Below are 13,992 nucleotides of genomic sequence, written 5' to 3' on the forward strand. Positions count from 1 at the left end.
AGTGTCCTTTGTAGTCACTGGGCCCCGAGTCGGCCCGGGTAACATTTGCTGAGCAAGGACAGAGACCGAACCCAGAATGCCAAAGAGCATGTTGCGTTGGTCGGGACTTTTGACAATGACAATGGGTATGATCATTTATAATGCTAACGATGGCTGTGAATATTATCATTTACGACGAAAGTATATAAGGAGACAAGTGAAGGTCATATGTCAGTCATGGGTCCCATTACAGAACAGGCAGCTCTCCATTCCATTTCAGCCAGGGCCCCGTTAAGCTCCACTGAAGGATCTGTACCAATTATTAGACATTTATGTTGATAAGGAATTTGTTTTGTGTCATCGAGGACCACTGTGTCGATCCGGGCCCAAATTTCCGGGTCATGGGGCCTTCGGTGTCACGCGGGTGAGCAATGAGCATACAGACATGCCCCTGAATCGTCAGAATGGCAGCCGGTAGGCGCACCGGGCTGAGAGCGGAATGACCCTTCAGCCCCTGGCCTTGAAAGATGATGTACCCCTAGTTTTTTACCCCCTCGGCCCTTGCCCGCAAATGGCAAAGGATTTCTTTAGTGTTACATGGGCGGATCAAAGTGAGATAAAACATGAGAGAGCCCGGCACAAGCGAGACCGTACATCCAGGGCTGTCCAGGGATTTCGGGGTATCCAGGGGTGTATTACTTTCTCAAGGAACGAATTAAAGTGTTTAAAGGTATTTCTTTCAAAAACGTTGCTTTTTCCGCCCGCTCACCGGCCATCGCCTAATATCAGCAAGGCGGCCAACGCCGCCCCGCCTGCGGAGATTGTAACGCCGGGCATCGCTTTTTAAGCTTGAGAGCTCGCGTGGTCAAAGCGATGTAACATAGTTCTTCAAATACTCGGTTCTGAACAGAGAATGAGCCTACCCAGACAAACATGGTCATTGAGGAGCCAGCTCAGCTAGCAGTGCTTTTACAGTGAACTTGCGTTGCGCGTAACATTGACGCTATCTTCGTTTCGTCTGCCATACATTCGAACTGAGGCGGGTTAAGGTCGCTTTCCCTTCAGTGGTACATCTTGTAATAGTGTCTGCCACAAGCACAGTCACAGCTGTCTGCCACAAGCACAGTCACAGCTGTCTGCCACAAGCACAGCTGGCTTCAGCTGCGTTGTTGATGAGTTGAGCGGAGAAAGGTAATATCAAGAAGAGGGCATGTGCCTAAGCGCTTTGGGGAATGGTTGAGAACTATTTCCTGAAGTGATGCGTGGAGGAGGGCTTATCTTTTGTTTTACATTAACTGAAAGGAATATACTTAATCAATCAAATGTTTGGCTTGTCGAGAAGTTTTATGCAAACGGGATGCAATGCTAAATATACTGTGGACACTGTTCTTGTGACTACATAAGTATATACACCAAACAATTACAGAAGCACAGGACGGTAAATTGTGCTAATAATTCAGTTTTCGGTGCGTAAGAGAAAAGTGCAACCGCACCCCTTCGGCTTCGCAAAACAAGTGCATATATCCGAGGCTGATGCAAACCGCATAGCTTTCATGTGTGATTGCTGTAGCTGCGCACATGGGCTTAAAAACATGCAGTGTGATTTACATATATATGTATATATATATATATATATATATATATATATATATATATATATATATATTGGCAGTGAATAGCAGGGAATAGAACATAAGTGGACTTTATCCGAGAAGGTTTTCGGACCTGCCCCCAATGGCGACTTCCAAGGCCTTGCCCCCCCCCCCCCTCCCCAATCATTTGGAGAAATCGACACCCATGGCTGCAACTATTTTTGAAAGACATTGGATAAAAAAGGAAGCTTTAACAAATTCTACATTTGTCCTACTGCCCTGGATTATCCAGGAGAGAACGGACTCACGACCCCCTCCCCCCCCCCCTGATCCAACCCTGGAACCATGCTATTACAAAGTTATGGTGAAGTGATCGCCGACAGCGAAAGACCAGCCAGCGATTTCATGAGTAAGGGTGCAGATGTATTGGGCTTCTGGTGATGGGTTCCCGGGCCGGCTGAATGCCGGTCCGGTCCGCGGTTAACCGGCACGGCCGACTGCGTCAATGCCTCGGGGCCATTGGCCACGTGACCCGGCCGAGGTCGCATGTGCGGACAGGGCGGCCGCAGACTCAGGGCAGGGACGGCCGGGTGCGATCGGGGAGTTAAGTATGCTCGGAGAGCTGACGGTGAATAGATTTACCTAAGCCAAGTAGAATCTGCACAAAGGGCAGCTCTATAGGCACGCAACCTGTATAATATACGATGCCACGTATACCAAAGTAACCACTGCAGAGATCGGCGGTGCGCTGCAGGTAAACTCCAGTGTCAGAAGCGAAGGCAGCACGGGGTCAATACGGTCATAAGGCAGAGTTACTGCAGGAGTTACCTCGAAGGACCGTTTGGATGACCCTTGATGAACAGCGCAACGATAGTGTTGGCTAGAAGCGTAGCAGTAGCATTGTCACCAGGATACCATTACGATAGGGAGTAGTGTGAAGCATGATTGCATCACGGTGAATAATCTAAGAACTGTGATGGAGCTGTTGTCTGACATGCATTTTGTGATTACTTGAATGGGTAATCTGGTCTAATGGCAAGAAACACACCCGTTATTTGTGTGGCATCTCTAGCTCAATTAGAAGCCAAACGGACGTAACTTTTTGGGGACGTTACGCTTAATGAAACGTAATCCGGAGAGTGGGGCCTCGCCCAACGTAACTAGTGTCTCACTTGTGGTGGAGAGGGTTGAAAAACTGCCGAAAGTGAGTAACGTAAGTTATGGAAAGTCCCTCACGGGTCAAGCATTTCAAGAAGCTCAGCTTATGATCACGGGCATCATGAAATGAACGAAATGCCCTGGCCAAACATCATTTAGAAGCCAAATGTCACTTAAAGACCTTCGACAATGCCGTTATCATTATCTTCATTCTGAAAGAACCCGCAGGTGTGAACAATTGTGTCTTTCAATTTAATCAAAAAGAGATTACAATAAATAGACGCGTTTAAGTCATTTGCAAAGATGCACTTTTAGTAAATTTTCAGACACGGACCTTGCTCACGGCGTCAGAATGTAAAAATATAAACGGGCATCATTCTAATGGGTGTTCATAAAATATCAACAAATGCAACAAAAGGACAAATAAAATAGAATAATAGAATGACAGCTTCCATACGTATAAAACGGACATGCATTATACCGGTGCCGGTTTTATATTTTTACATGTTGACGCTGTGAGCGAGGTCCGTGAACAAAAATTTACTTAAAGTGCATTCTACCGAACGACTAGAACGCATACGATCATGGTTAGGAAGCAATTCAAATTTATTTAAGTACTTAGTATGTCATACATAGCGTAAGCACTGTACCATATAGCCATCGCACCACTATCACACAGGCAGCTGTGTACAGGCTGTCTCTGTGACTGTAAGTGCTTGCAGGAAAAACGCACGTGTGTTTTTTGCTCCTTCGTTTCATTACATAATCCATAAGGCATAGTGTCTAGCCTTGGTGCCTTGTATACAGCAATATATATATTGCCTTGCATCATGTAATCTGGTGCTTCTGAATGGCACTGGGTGTTTCTGTTACCTTGGTTCACTTGGTTTGCCATAGTTTGGTTATGAGATTGTATGTGCGTTATATGCTTGGCTGATGAAACCGGTACGCAACTTCATATCAGGCGGTCTGGCGTAACGTACATGATGAGTCTGACGGTGTGGTAGTGGCAAACGTAATGGAACAAGCTTGCTCGCATTACGATTTTGAAGACGTGTGAGTACCTTCCGAAGTGAAATGAGTGTAGGAAAACAGGCATGATGCTCAAGTTTCTCATATCGTTGTGGGTGCTTAGTTTTAGCGCAACCCAATCGAGGGCTCCTTGCATCAAGCGATCGAGCATGCTCAAAAATCCTTTGATACAGGTTTCACCTTGTCACACCATTTACCAAAATTTGAATGCCAGCCCGGAAAAGAACATAACTGGAACTGACTTACCGGATATAGTTAGCAGCGCTCACGGATTTCCGGCTTTTTTCGCCGGTGAGAACGTTTACGTGAGCACGAGAAGATTCCGAGACCGCCCCAAGTGTGTTACATCCAGCATGCTGCCTGCCGACCTGAATACAACTGAGCTAACGGGGGCCGGCTTCTCCCACAAGTATCTGCACCTGCTCTTCGGGGAGCAGCTGGTGCGCGTGCCCACCGATAAGCTGCTGCGTTGGCTTGCCGAAGAGAGCCCGCGGCACGGTGACGACGTGCGTGTGGTGCGCCTGCCCGCCGGCGCGCGGGCCGCCGACCACCTGACCACCGCCCCGTGTTGTTCCAGCAACAAGTGGTGCGCCCAGGCCAGCAGCCGGCTGGTCGCCTGTTCGCTGCCCGCCAGTGGCGGCAGCGTGGCGCTACAGGTGTCGGGGGACGAGGGCGTCACATACCGGACGCTGCCGGTGCAGATACCGGCAGGCAGCGCGCCGCTGCTGCTCACCCAGTACCCGGCCGCCGCGCACGACTCGCTGTTTTACAACCACGACGGCGGCGCGTACGTGCTGCGCATCAGCCACGGGTGCGGGCCGGATCAGGCCGGAGCTTGCGTCAGCCAGCCGGTCCGGGTGGCCGACGAGCCGCTGCACCAGGTCTTGGTGCGAAGCACTCCGCTCGCGCTGACTGTGGCCATCACGGAGAAAGGCCGCCTGCTCGTGTCGTGCCGGGGCGACTCGCGCCTCGAGGCGGCCTCGATCATCGACGCCGGGACACTGAAGGCGGCGGGTGCCAAGGCCGGCCCGCAGCTCCCCGTCAAGACGTTCGCCTTCGACAGCGTCCGCTGGATGCTGATGGACGCGGACGGCCAGGCTTTCATCGGCAACTGCGTATACATTTGGGGCGCGGTGGTGCACCGCTTCCGGCCGGGACGACCCGTCGCCGAGTCGACATCATCGCGACCGCCGGTCGAGCCGGGACCGTCGCGGGCGCCGCCGCAGCAGCACGGGAACGCGTCCGCCAACGCTGGGCCCACGGCAAAGCCCGTCAAGGGGAGAGCGGCTGGCAGCGCCGGCTCCGACGCCGAGCCCAACCAGCTTCTCATGCTGCGAGAGCGCGACTTCGAAATAATATCGCTGACCGAGGACGGTGCCGGCGGCGGACTGGCGTCGACACGCCACCGCCAGTCGCTCTCGCGCTACCTGGCCAAGCTGGATGCCCAGTGCAGAATATTCAACCTGTCGGTGACCGTGCCGTCGGGTGCGCAGCCGGTGGTTGACAAGAACGACTCGCTGCTGTTTGACGTGAGCATGAATGTGCAGGCCCGGCTAGCGGTGCGGCCGCTGTTGTTGGTCTCCTCCCAGCTGCTCGTCTCGGAGGCGCAGATGCACGGCGTCGGCCTCGACACGGACGGCGCGGCCAGCTCCGAATGGGCGGTGCGCGTGTTCGGCCACCCGGAGAACCGGCGCCAGCCGTACATGCGGCGGCTGGAGCTGACGCACGTGCACGTCACCAGCACGGCGGCGGCGTCGGAATGCCCGGCGCGTCTGCCGCGCCCCATCGAGGTGCTCGTCGGCTGCAAACCCCTGGCTGCGGCTGCGCGCCCGCAACAAGCGTGTGGACGGCGTCACCTGTCGCCGGCTGCAGGCGGAGGGGCTGCGCGTGCCGGCCACGCCAGAGCGCGAGCCGCTGCTGCGCTACCAGCAGCGCATGCGCGGCGAGCACGCCGTGCGCCTCGAAGGCGGCGAGTGGCACGTGGCGTGGGACCCCGGCTGGGGCTGTCCGCTGCTGAGCAGCGAAAAGGCCGAGTTCCGGCCGGTGCTGGCCGTCGCGAACCGCGGTCGCTCGCGCCCGCTGCACCTGGCTACCGTCATGTTCGACGTGCATGGCATGCACGACTTCGACTTTGGTGTCACTCTGGAGGACGCCCACTGCCGTCACAACGACGTGGCCGAGGCCGTCTCCTGGCGCTGGGCCTACGATCGCGCGCGGCGCGCCGGCAACGTCTCCGACTTCAACCCGTTCCTGGTGCTCAACACGTCCACCTACGTCAGCTGCAACCACTCGGGCCGGCTTTCGCGTTACGAACGGAGCAAGGCGATGGCTGCCCTGCCTCGATCGCACGTCGGCTTCGAGATCTTCGCGCTGCCGGGCCACGCCAACTCGATCATTTGGGGCGACTCGCGCGAGATTCACGTGTTCAACTTCCGCGTGGTGGACCCGCTGTTCACGTATTGCGACCTCAACCTGACGGTGCCCGTGTTCTTCATGCACGCGTCAGACGTCAGCCAGGACACCAAGGTGACCATCCTGCTGGTGGGCATCGGTCTGGGCGTGCTGGCCGTGCTGGTGGCGCACGTGTCGCACCGAGTGACGATGCGCGTGCGGCGTGACAAACAGGAGCAGATGGACCGGCTGCTGCTGGCCGGCGACGTGTTCGTTGGCTCGCCCTCGCCGTCCCAGCAGCAGCTCGGTGACCACTGAACCGAGATGTCAGCCCTTCTCGTGGAGCCCAGAGCCCGTTTCGTCCAGTGTATTGGTGCGGTCAACGGTACACGAGCAATGCCTGTGATGAATTGCTATAATGGTCGGCCCTCTCATCTGGCATTGCTAAATGGTGTTGCCCCCTGTGTGACCACCCTCGTTAGTGAGCTCCATTGGATAACGAGCGGGCCGTTTGGTGTTCATGGTGCGCTGCTTGTAGTGCGTTGTCTTGTGTGTGACTCGTTCCGTATCCCGGTTGTTCATGTCTTCTGACGGCTCTCTTCACCCCGATCAAGACGTGTGAAGTGCACATGTCAGTTATTCGATGTTTGCGCTTCGTTGTACACAATTGTATGTTCAGTGCGCAGTACGGGGCGACAGAAAATACATTCTGCGCGATATTGTCAGCACAAGCCATATTGTTGTAAATTGGTCATATCATAAATCAGCGTTATTTCAACAAGTCATGTTGTGAATTGCTCATTTTGTAACAAGCCACATTGTAAAAGTAGCCATTTTGCTAAATTGTCATTGTGCTCATTTTACTTAATCGACATGTGGTGGATGCATTCTATGAAATCTTGTAACGGCATGTGACGTAAGCGGCTGGAGATCACAATTACATTTTTATTATCATTCTATTTACGACCATATACACCTGTTACAGATCCCATTTTCACGCTGTGCGTAACTGGGTATCCAAAAAAAAAAAAACGGTCACAGCCGAGCCATACATATTCGGCGTAGGCGTGGACTAAAACTGCGAGTTTGCGAACTTGGAAATAAAATGTTTGAGCGCCGTGGCACGCTGCGCAGTGCAGGCCTCTCTGAAGTTGAAATGTCTCTGTCGCGGAACGTCAAGGCGTCGCTGTAACAGCTTTGTGCGACCCCGAACTTGACTCTTGAATCTGATATTCTAGTTCCTACGTTTATTTGCATAGCCAGTTGACGAATAAATAGGTCAATGTTTTCATTTTAACACATAGGTGGGTTAGGTGAGGCAAACTTCTCGACCTATCACAGCTCGCGTTGCTCATGTTGATACATGATAGCCAAAATCTGCAAAAAATTACGGCAACTGGGGGTCCTGTAACGGGAGCTTGGGAGTTATTGGTGAAAGAATATAACGCTGTTGCGAACCCGTCCACGGTCCGGCCGTGACCTCTTGGCGTTAAACTGTTCGTTGTGATGTTGAGATAACGGGCGCGAAACGTCATAAAACCTTTGACATTGATGGCACTGTGCTCAAAATTTAGCCATTTACATATATGACCTACGTAATTTGACCCCAATAGGGCAGGTCTATAGATCAACTTATGTCACACGTTCAATTTACATCATGCGGTGGTTGATATGTAGTTGATATTTTGTCGACCAATGCGTTGATGAGGAGGCTGCGTGTGACCACGTATTTGACCCCTATAACATCGACATGTCGTCAACTATGTAGGTTGAAATCCAATTCCCACGGGGTCGTAGATGTTTAAAAACGACATAACCGTTCATTTTTGTACTTTTGTGCATTAGACCAAGAGCTTTGTCAGACCCAATTTTCGACCAATCGCAGGCGCCCGTTGCCCAAATACGCGTATACACCAGGTACGTAGATGTAGCAACGTATTCATAGTTTGGTTCGTATTGGTATGCGCCGAGCTCGCGGCCACATGTAACTACGTTATTATTGCATCAAATATAAACCTGAGGCAAATAAATGCTGGGGTTTTGTGGCGTAAAGGCTGTCAAAAGCGCGCAAGCCTGACAGCATGGCGAGCACATGGTCATTTCATATTTTGATTCGACGCAGTATTTGCGGCGAGATGCGTGACCACGTTTTTTTACTCCTAACTGCCCGAAGGCTGTACTTTAACCTCTATAAGTCCGGTTCCTGAAGGTGCACATGCCTAACATAATGGCAAGCACATGTTGGTTTTCACGTTTTTTGTTTGTCTGATGCGTTAATGACGGATTACTGCATGGTCGGTTCTCCCCCTATTAGCTTTGATGCTTTATAGTGACCTTTATAGGTAATGTTGCCAATGCTGTATATATATATATATATATATATATATATATATATATATATCACGCCATGACGAGCATGTGGACGTTTTTACATCTGAATTTCATTTGCCATTGACGGAAAAATGCGTGAGTGTATTTCACCTAAAATTGCCTCGAAGTTATATGATGACCTTCAGAGATCGAATTGCCAAAGGTATGTGTACCTCACCAGGGGTGGAACTTACTGTCTCTTTGGGGGCACGCCCCATGTTGAGCTGCCCCCCCCCCCCTTTCAATGTTGGGCTGGACTCCCCAAAGTTTGGCTGGGCCACCGCTATATTTTGCTGGGCCTTCACAATTGGAACCTGGCTCCCGATACCCCATCGGCTCTTTGAAGTAAATATAATTTAAGATTGTGCAGGGACTTACAATTTGGTATCAAAGAAAGACACTTACGCAACACAATACTCAATAGCTTCCGTAAAACGAAGCCCTAAAAAGTTGAATTTTGTTATTCTCTAACCTCCCAGTGAACGTTTGTGTGTGTTGGGGTACACGACACCTCTGAGACTATATGGTGGCGCCTGCTTCTTATCCTGACAGAAAGGGCGGGTACCGCGGGGAATCAACCACACAGTGAAAGGTTAAACGCAAAAACAATAGCTAATACACAGGGTCTAGCTCGAAATGTCACTCGAGTGGCATGTCATGACGCGAATATTGAAATGTTCGTGATACTGTAGCAGAAAACGGCGAATCTATGCAAATTCGTAAACTTCTGGTGCGATATTCTTTCTTGAAGTAGGACACACGGCCAGCTCCTTGGAATATGAGTAGCATATTTTGTGTCGTTAACGTGGAAGTATTCAAATCATGTGCTGCATGTTGTGAGTGTCTTGAATGAGAACGAAAATTTATTGAACTCTGATTGAAGAACGTTACGCAAGCGATGCATAAACAATGCGAGTTTTTAACATAAAGGACAAGGATATTAGGTATACTACGCCCCGACGCATAAAATTGCCTTGCATTCTAGCAATAAGATCGTTTTAGTATAACGCAGTGGTAGCTTGCAAAAGAAACATATGTCGTAATACGTAGTATACAGGACACGTCAAGTGTAAAACACATGTATTTCGTACACAATTGCCTATACATTTCCATGTTGTTTTGGTAAGTACAGCACCACGGACTCATGACCCGATCGCGTGATATCGACCTCTCGTGATACTGCAACTGCTTATTCCGTTCTGAGAATCTGCCTCAAAATCACGTGGATCAATTGTCCTGGCGAAGAGCTCGATGGCCCTTTCGCTCCAGCCCAGGATAACCAGCAGCTGATATTTTGGCGACACTGGAATCGGGGTGCCCTGGTCGATCCAGAGGCGCTCAGAGGGATACATCATGCATTGGTCCCATCTCTGATGCGGAAGGCCCTCTGACCTGACACAGGATCGACACGGGAATACATCGGTGATGAGAAGGGGTTTCTTACTGGCACAGGGAGTCCAATGCCTTATTGGCGCCGATACACCAAGTCGGCTTATCGACCCCTGCCTCCTGGTTGAAAAAGTGCGGAGAGCCCCTCGTTCGGTGCTGAGACCTCTGACTGGCACACATCACCGTCTCACTGTGTGTGCAAATCGTTGCAATATCATCTCTCATGTCTCCTGTCATTAACAATATCGTTCTGACCAACTCAAGGGGCCTTTTGACCTTCGAGGTCCCGCTCCTGTCCCTGTTCGACAAACGCGCCCATGGCCAACTTTGGGCTAATTGCCCACATGGGGCCCGTTGACAGACACCTTCATCCCCTGATCCGTGCAGGGGCCAGACCAGTGCACGATCTTTCGGATTAACATTCACAGACCCGGCCCCGCCCTGACTTGGAAAAGGGGACCAGGGCTGAGACCGGCACGGGAGGGGGGTGGTGGGTTTTTGCCAACCGGCCGAGGTCCCTTCATCCTTCCGACCTGCGCTAGGGGTCCCTCAATCGAACCCTTGAGTATCGTTCCCTCGGGTTCAAAAGGGCTTCGTGGGCCCTCGGGGGATGAAAATATAAGGTAGCTCACGTGTCCTTATCCAACCGATGATGATGCCCTTAGTTCCTCGTGAACAAAATGGGGCGACTTTTGTGCCCTTTGGAGTTTGACGCCATATGAAAGTAAAGGGCTTGGAGGCCTTCGTGTTGCCTCCCTAGAAGTGGGTCCCTCTTCAAAATACAGGTGGTGGTGCCCGAAATAAAGGTATCGGATATCCAAAATAAAGGTTCGACGAGAGGTCTAATTTAGGATTTGGTCAATGTGGTAGGCACAGAAGTCAGGGTGAAATGCATAGAGGTCCGGGTGGTGGGCACAGAAGTCAGGGTGGTGGGCACAGAAGTCAGCGTGAAATGCACAGAAGTTCGGGTGGTAGGCAGAGAAGTCAGGGTGGTAGGCACAGAAGTCAGGGTGGTAAGCACAGAAATCAGGGTGGTAGGCACAGAAGTTCGGATGGAAAGCACAGAAGTCCGGGTGGTAGGCGCAGAAGTCAGTGTGGTAGGCACAGAAGTTGTGTAGCCCCTGATTCTGGCGCCCTTTGAAAATGGAGATATTAGGGTCCTTGAAATGACCCGTTTGGATTTATTGCCTACCAAAAATAAGGACTATGGTGCCCCCAAATAGAAGTTTCAGTAACCCATCGCCGAATATGCCGATCCCGGATTTCTCCCATGAGAGGTATGAGCATGGTAGTGTCCCTGAACTTTGATGTGTCTTGAAAGGCAAACGTTTGGGGCTCATTGCTGTGCCCTGAAGATTTAGATGTATGTTTAGATAATGTTGCTGATGCTCCGCAATTAAGGTTTTGTGGTGCCTGTTTACGGGAGGGGACGATTCAGAATTTGGTCAGGATGAAAAGCAAAGAAATCTTGGCATTCCTTAAGATGCAGGTTTCGGGGCCCTTTCAGTGGTTCACTTGGACTTGTTGCCTGAAGTAAATAAATACCTCTGCGCTATGAAATTAATGTTTCGGTGTCCCCTCGCCGCATGGGCCGATTAATGATTTCGTCAATGGAGCGCTAATGGCTGGGAATGTCCCCTGGAATTTGTTATCTACTAAAAAATAAATGTTTGGGGCCCTTTAAACAGCCAGTGGAATTAGGTATCACTGGAAAATAAAGATTTTGACTTCCCCAAAGTGAAAAAAAATGTTGGCGCCACTGTGCCGAACGTCGAAGACCGAACCGATCAGGAGTTTCGTCACGGTGAAACACATAGGAATCTTTCTGAAAATAAAGGCTATGGTGTCTCGAAACAAAGGTGTTGGTGCACTTTGCCTGAAGGACTGTTTCAGGATATATATATATATATATATATATATATACATCGTTTTAGGATATATATCTCTCGTTATGCATGTACATTTATATATATATATATATATATATATATATATACATGAGTGTTTGTATGCATATATGTGCATAAAGATAACGACGGAAATAGTGATTGTAGTGTTCCTTTGCCGAATTGGTCGATCTAGGATTTGTCAAATGGACAAGGCACATATATAGCAGCACCCCTGGAATTTGATCCCCGTCGAAAAGGATAATTTGGGACCCGTTGCGATGTTCCTGGAACTCTGTGTCTGGGGAAGAAAGGCTGTGTGGTTTTGAAGGGGTATTTTGGTGTGGCCCAAGGGGTGGTTCGTGGGTGATCCCAGGGGTGGGTAGCATGGCCTCACGTCTTCTTCCACCCACCCTCAAGATACACCTCTGTCTGCATTGTTCGATTATAATCAAATTGCCGGCATCCAAATTACACAGCTCCGGAGCATTGCCATCACGTTATTCAATGAAATATCTTATTTCGATGCAGCGGTTCGTACTTCCAGGAGAAGCCCAGCAATAACTTAACACGCCCCCGTCTGGCCGGCCAGATACCCTTCGCTCGGGGGGGGGCAATCTGACCCCCCTGAGATCTCGGGAACTAAGAGAGCTAGAGACAGAAAATTTACAGTGTGTTGATCTGTACGTAAACTTACTTAGGCCAAAGCTTGAGATTCTTAGGTCATGACCTTCAGGTCAAATCAGGGCAAGCAAGGTCAAATTCCACGTTCGTCTCCAAAATGCCCCAGAACCTAGATAACTGTTTATAAGCAAAAGGTCACATGATCAATTAAGGCCGGTGACCTTGTTTGAACTTTTAAAGGCCATGGTGACTGAAATCATACAAGACTGCTCCCAGTTTTGCTTTTGGATAAGCGAGAAGGCGTACGCTAAACAGTATGTTGCCAAAAGCAAAATGCTGACCAGGGCCATGTTAGGTCAATGACCTATTCTGACCCCTAAGAAGTCCATGGAAGATATATAATGCGGTTCCTGCTATCAGTAGATTTTAAATGAACACCAGGAACTATCCCATACAGAAAGCCTTAGAGTAGTAAAACAGGCTGGTTTTGACCTTGGTCTGACCCTCATACCTGACTTTAGGTCATCGTAATTTGCTCATGCAATATTTTTGTTGGCTGAGAAAGCATCGCAGAGATGTATGGCTTCGTCCAACACTCATTTGTTGCATCAGATTGAACGATTCCCTAGAAATTGACTTCGTTGAAACCATGGCTTGACTTTGACATGCCATAGGTCAGCGATCTTGCAAGATGTGTCTAAATTTGTGATGACAGACGATCGGCTGTTCAATTGTCTACAGCTGTGCAATATTTAGCACGGCTACGCTGCGCCGTTAGGAAACCATTCTGGAAAATTTTTGGGAAGTCAATTTGTCCCCCACCCGAGCCCGCGTTAAAATCGCTGCCTTCCCGCAGCCTCCTAGAGCGGCCTCGAGGCGACGCCATTTGTGGGCACGAGCGGTGTGCACTCTGACAGGTAGGTGCTGTGGCCAAATAGTGGCTGGTTCTTCTCCAGCAAATGACCCGCCTTTGAGCCAAAACAGGATGCAAAACTGGTATCCTAAATTTTAAGACGCTACGAGATGTCTATGAAGAATATTACCTAAGTACAAGTGACCATCTGCTATCCCTTGCTCATGCTCTTGAGATGAGGTTTGAGGATGTGCGTAGCTCGTAATATTGAGTTCTGTCAATACACCCGTTAAGCACTTGAATGTCGTATAATCCGTACCTCCTGACGTATCGAAGGTGGTTAGCTCAGCGTCAGGACTTTTAGCTCATAATACCTCAAACTAGGAGCTGAAGGACTTTCTTATAATGGGTCCAGTTTGTGGCCGCAGAGTAAAGCACACAAAATTTGTGAAAAAATGCGTCTTGGAAAAGGATGGGCAAGGTATATGACTTCACCCCCCCCCCCCCCCTCCCAATAAAAAACGCAAAGTTCCAACCCTGCTTCCAGCCTCAAGCTACCAAACGTGACGCATTCATCATTAATTATGTAGCCCTCCAAAGTAGTGTACAGCACAGCTAACACGAAAGCCAACTGATAGCGCCAAACACTACCGTGACCGTTCATTGCACATGCCTCAACTACGTCGAGCAGTGGATTGCGTACAAACGACATCGTTAT

Source organism: Pollicipes pollicipes, unplaced genomic scaffold (genome assembly GCF_011947565.3).
Source record: "Pollicipes pollicipes isolate AB1234 unplaced genomic scaffold, Ppol_2.1 Scaffold_7231;HRSCAF=8579_pilon_pilon_pilon, whole genome shotgun sequence".
Lineage (NCBI taxonomy): Eukaryota > Metazoa > Arthropoda > Thecostraca > Pollicipedomorpha > Pollicipedidae > Pollicipes > Pollicipes pollicipes.